The sequence below is a fragment of the Macrobrachium nipponense genome, chromosome 1 (genome assembly GCF_015104395.2).
Source record: "Macrobrachium nipponense isolate FS-2020 chromosome 1, ASM1510439v2, whole genome shotgun sequence".
In the NCBI taxonomy this organism is placed as follows: Eukaryota; Metazoa; Arthropoda; class Malacostraca; order Decapoda; family Palaemonidae; genus Macrobrachium; species Macrobrachium nipponense.
The window spans coordinates 218,821,886-218,828,191 of NC_087200.1; the positions used below are offsets into that span (position 1 = coordinate 218,821,886).

General features: G+C 33.5%; 1 non-coding gene across 1 annotated transcript; it reads right to left on the reverse strand.

Moving 5' to 3' along the window:
• Positions 1–460: 460 nt before the first annotated feature.
• Positions 461–542, reverse strand: Trnas-gcu (transfer RNA serine (anticodon GCU)). Its single transcript has one exon. It is a non-coding gene; the product is annotated as a tRNA-Ser (tRNA).
• Between the last annotated feature and the right edge of the window lie 5,764 nt (positions 543–6,306).

Genomic DNA, 6,306 nt, shown 5'->3' on the forward strand with positions numbered 1-6,306 from the left:
TTTGGGGGGGAGAGAGAGAAAGAGAGAGAGAGGCAGAGAGAGAGGCGAGAGAGAATGCGTTTCATTTAAATATATATATATAGTATATATATATATATATATATATATATATATTATATATACAAAGAGAGAGAGAGAGAGAGAGAGAGAGAGAGAGAGAGATAGTTCAACATCGGGAAATAAGGATTGCCTAGTCTAAGGCCAACCATTTGCCAATAGATAAGTTATACATTTTAACGATGTCTAGTAACTTACTCTTTTAGTAGACTTTTCTGTCCCTCTTTTCCCCTCTTGCTAACGACGACCAACAATAGTCGAGTAACAAATAGGTATTTACTATTTATAATGTCACTTTCTCCGGTCAACATAAACTGTTTATTATCTTTGGAATCCAAACATATAATTTCACTCAAGCAATGGTCTGGGGATCGAACGATATTCATTCAGAAAATATATCCTCCGACGAGGATGGGATTCGAACCCACGCAGGGAGACCCTATTGGATTAGCAGTCCAACGCCTTAACCACTCGGCCACCTCGTCATTGAAAGAGGAGATAGATAATAAGAGATATAAGAGATAAGATAAGGAAACCAGTGGATATCAAAGAATATTTAGACGTCCTCTGTGGGTGAATCACTAGATTAATCTATGAACTGCACAATTTTTCATAAATCGTCCAGAAATCAGTCCTGATTAATTAGGTAGACATGAGGGAAATTCTCTCTATGCAGAGCAATATACAAAAATAATTCGGAGGAAATGAGCAGCCTTTTGACATTCACAAATGTAGGAAATACTGAATTATGAAAACTGTAAATTGAAGAACTCCTCATCTAACTTCAGAGGTTCAGCGAAGATGCAATGCGTGACTACCCTGATGCATTTCTTGTACTTTAATAATCTAATTTTGTTATTAATTCGCTAATTATTTTGATCTCATATTTTGATATTTGCCGTTAGCTTCTGCTACTTCTTTCTAATGAGCACCGTATTCTTTTGGTTCCTGTGGTGTCCTTGTTCCATATAAATAGCGATCATCTTCTGAATACTACTACTTACTACTACTACTACTACTACTACTACTACTACTACTACTATTATAATAATAATAATAATAATAATAATAATAATTATAATAATTATAATAATAATAACAGATGTCGTTAAGAAACAAGCTAGGTACCACTAGGAACCATAAACTTTTGTTGCAATGCCGAACTCGAAAAGCGCCCCATTTCAGACGGATGACTTGATAGCAAAGGAATCTGGTCCCTATATGAAAAAATAGTGAAAGTCGGAGAGCCAAAAGAAATAGGAATTCTTCTCTCCTTGACGCTCTTACCCCTGAGTTCATTTCGAAGGAATAACCATTTTTCCGTCTCAGGTTATGTAACAGGGAGAATTTAAGAGCACTAATTTATCTTATACCTTGATTTTATATTTTTGCTTCTGTTAATGTTTGACTGCTTAAGTAACTTCGTTATCAAATGTATATACATACATATATACACACACATGTATATATCTCCCAAGATATTAGAATCGCAACTCTCGGCAAATATTCGCTCGTGTTTGTATTCATGTCCCACGAAATCCGCTCCCAGGATGCTGGGCTTCGTTTGATATGCAAACTCTTGGAAGGTAAGATGCCTTTACAGATACAAATTGCAGTTCATTTGGGATTCTGCTCCCTTTACGGATGTCTGTTTACTCATATGCATAGCCGGTGGATTTCACTGCTATATTTGCGTTCCTTAAGTCGTTACATATGTTAGATATATTCTAAGGAAGATTCATTAAGAAAAATATTAATATTTTTGACACCTAGGGAAAAGAAATATAAATTGGAACTATAAAATAGTAAGAAATTGGTTTTCATACAACAGACAATGATCAGTTTCGTATTTTGTACCTATTAAAAATACATAAAACGTGTCCATACTTTCTTATTCCCGACATTTAGAAAAAGACCGATGACTTAAGATGCTCTAATTTCAGATCCACTCTTATTTAAACCCTGCCATCATGCATTATGATTCACATCATTACTATCTTAGTTTACATTCTCTTAGTTATATTTTCTTCAAGTAGAATAACATTACTATTGTTAGACGTATTAGTCTCTTTTTTGGGTACCGAAATACTCTTTGAAGATTGCATATTCAGCTATTCTCTCTCTCTCTCTCTCTCTCTCTCTCTCTCTCTCTCTCTCTCTCTCTCTCTCTCTCTCATAATGAATGTTAAAAGTACAACTCTTATTTCTTTTATACGTAAGCACTCTTTTAAGATTCTATATTCAGCTTATCCGGCAACCTGTTTTCCATGACTCTCTCTCTCTCTCTCTCTCTCTCTCTCTCTCTCCTCTCTCTCTCTCTCTCTCTCTCTTCTCCTCTCTCTCTCTCTCTCTCTCTCTCTCTCTCAAACGATCTATAAAAGTATAATTATCTTCTGTTTCAATGTATTTAAGAATATGTATTTAAGAATACATATTTGACTATTCTTGCAACTCTCTCTCTCTCTCTCTCTCTCTCTCTCTCTCTCTCTCTCGTCTACATAAACCAACATATTCCGACAAAGAAAATGAATAAAGGTGAATCTTGTGAATATCCTAATTGATGCATTAGGAAAAAGAATGCCAAAAGCTGCAAAACTGTGTAAGGTTTGGTATAGCATAGTCAATCCACAAAACCTAATCAGAAAATGTGCTGCATGCAACATTCCGACCCATCCACAGTGTGCTGAGGTAATACAAGATATGAGAAAAGATACAAAAATTTTTTGTTCAACATGTCTATCATGGATAGACAATGTTATTAAATCAAGATTGAATGTACAAATAGTTGAGGATGAAGAAGAAGAGGAAGAGGAAGAAGAAGAAGAAAAGAAGAAGAGGAAAACGGAAGAGAAGTAAACAAAAATGAAATGCATGATAGAAAAAACTAAGGAAAAACAAAGAACAAGATAAAAGTATGGATGCAGAGATACTCATTGATACTAAAATATGAGGCAATAAAGCAGCATACCTACGAAGAAAAAAATACGATCTGACAACAGAAAAGCAAATCCGAAGAGGCTCTACCCAGATCTACACAATGACGGGAAAGAGGAAAAAATAGACAAGAAAGACAAAATCTGCAACCTTTTGAAAAGAGGGAATTGCAGATTTGGAGAAAGATGTTACTACAAACATCCTAAGGTATGTCAAAACTATGAAATATATGGTAAATGTGCATACTTAGATGGCTATGGGGAATGATTGCAGAGATCTGCATCCAAAAATATGTAAAAACCTAAAAGAAGGAAAAGGATGTAAGTTCGACAAAAAATGCAAATATATGCACCCTGTAGCCATAAATCATAATCAAATAAATAACCAACCAAGTAATAAAATCCAAAATAAGAAAGAAACAAATAAGAGAGAAATCAAGAATATCAGGTAAAAGAGAAAAGCAAACCACCAATGAGATATGCAGAGGTGTCAGCAAAAAATTTCAAAGCATCAGCTCCGAAATTCTACTCAAGAGATAATCACTGTATTTATTATGCAAGAGGATATTGCAGAAACGGAGAAAATTGCAGATTCAGACACAAAATGAATAATTATGATGAAGGAAGATCAAATATTATGGAAAAGTTGGATTTTTTAATGTCAGAATTTCGGAAATGAAAAAAAGAAACAACATACCAGAAACAGGAAGAGACATGGGAAAATCCTTATTACTACCATTATTAAACGAAGGAGAAAACACGCAAACCATCATAGTGATGAATGCGCAGGGTTTAGTTACGAGTAACTCAAAAAGAAAAATAAGATACTTAGGGAAGAAACTAACCCAAAAGAAAACAAATAAAGTAAATATAATGAATATAAGTGAAACTGGTATTCCCAAAAGAGAACGGAAATGAATGAATCAAATAAAAGGGTTCCAAACTTATAGATCAGATAGAAAAAATAGGAATCAAGGGGGAACCGCAATATTGGTGGGAAAGACAAAAAAACAAGGAAAAAATATATGAGAAAATATAGTAAATCAGAATGTGAACTAATAGCGGTAGAATTTGAATCTGAAAAATTGATGAAACATAGAATAATATAGACCTCCTAATACTAAAGAGTTTGACTTAATAATTGAAAAATTGGATGATATATGTAGAAATCACAAGGACTGGACTATTCTCCTATCTGGTGACTTCAACTTTCCTTTCGTATGATGGAAAAAGAATGAAAGAACGAATAGGAGATTGTGGTTGTACTTATACATATAAAAGAGAGAGTAATAGTAGTGCAGAAGATAAGAGGCAATTGGAAAAGCTATTAGATATGCTACTAGAATACAACATTCAACAAATAAATCACCTGCCAACAAGAAAAGAAAATACTTTAGACCTAGTATTTGTGAACGAGATGAATTATGTTAAAGAAATAATAGTTTATAATGCGAGTATTTCAGACCATAATGTCATAGAATTAACAGTTCATTCCAAAGCAAGTGAAAATAGAGATAAGCAAGAAATGAAAAAGTGGGAAGGATATGGAAAATACAACTTCTACAGTAAAAAATATAAAATGGTCAGAAATTAATGAAGAATTAAACAAAGATTGGATAACATTTTCGTAAGTGATGACTAAGGGTAAATACGGAGATATTATATAAAATATTGGAGAAAATAGTGGATAAATATATACCGAAGAAGAAAAGTAAACATCATTCATGCATACCAAGAGACAGAAGGATCTTGTTCCAGAAAATCAGAAAGTGGATAAAAGGTCTTGCAAAAGAAAAAAAATGCATGGAAAGTTATAGAACTAAAAAGTAAGATAGAAATGCAGAACAAAGATTATACAATCAAAAGAAAATGAAAACGGGACTTGGAAGAAAAAAACCCTATTAAATATCAAGCAAAACCCCAAACTATTATACTCATATGCGAAGAAGATGAATAAAAGAAGAATAGAAATAGGCCCTCTGAGAATTGAAGGGAGATTAACGAATGAAAAAAAGGAAATTTGCAACATACTGGAGAACGATATAAGAGAGAATTCACCCTAGAATAGATAATGAAGATAATGATATAGAAGTAAGGGACGAAAATAGTGAATATTTAGCTGACATAGAAATTAAGGAAGCTGATATTGTGCAGGCAATTAATGAAATTAAAAATGGAGCTGCTGCAGGGCCGGGGATGGAGTCCCTGCTATTTTGTTAAAGAAAGTAGTTCATTCTATCGCAAAGCCACTTGCAATATTAGTAAAGACAAAGTGTAGATACAGGCAAGATTATGATGAGCACAAATTTAGCCTATTATCACCCCTACTTTCAAAAGTGGATCAAGACTAGAGGCAAGTAATTATAGGCCTGTGAGTCTAACATCACATATTATGAAAGTGTATGAAAGGGTAATGAGAAAAATACTATGAAACATTTAATAAAAAATAATTTGTTTTAATATAGGACAACACGGTTTCGTACCCGAAAAAAAGTACACAAACCCAACTGTTAGTCCACCGTGAGAAACATATTCAAAAATATGAAAAGCGGAAATGAAACAGATGTGGTTTATCTAGACTTTGCAAAGCTTTTGACAAAGTAGACCATAATATATTAGCAAAGAAAATTAGAAAACACAATATCGTAGATAAAGTAGGAAGATGGTTAAAAGAATTTTTACACAACAGAAAACAGATAGTTATTGCAAACGATGAGAAATCGGATGAAACCAAGGTAATATCCGGTGTGCCACAAGGTACGGTGCTAGCTGCAATATTGTTTGTTATTATGATTGAAGACATAGACAGTAATGTTAAGGATTCGGTAGTGAGTAGTTTCGCTGATGACACAAGAATAAGTAGAGAAACAAATTACTTGTGATGAAGATAGGAACGCTCCTACAAAGAGACCTTAACAAAGTTATTGTTGGGCATAGGGCAGAGGTAAATAGGATGGTATTTAACTCTGATAAATTGAATCAATAAATTATGGAGACAGAGAAGGAAAGCTATATGCATATAGGGGATCTAATAATGGAGACAAATCACAAATAAGGAAGCAGTTAAAGACCTTGGTGTGATGATGAATAGGAACATGTTATGCAATGATCAAATAGCAATTCTGTTGGCAAAATGTAAAGCAAAAATGGGAATGTTGTTACGGCACTTCAAACAAGAAAAGCTGAACACATGATTATGCTTTATAAAACATATGTTCGTAGTCCACTTGAATATTGCAATATTATATGGTACCCACACTATCAAAAGGATATTGCACAAATAGAGAGTGTACAAAGGTCCTTTACAGCTAGAATA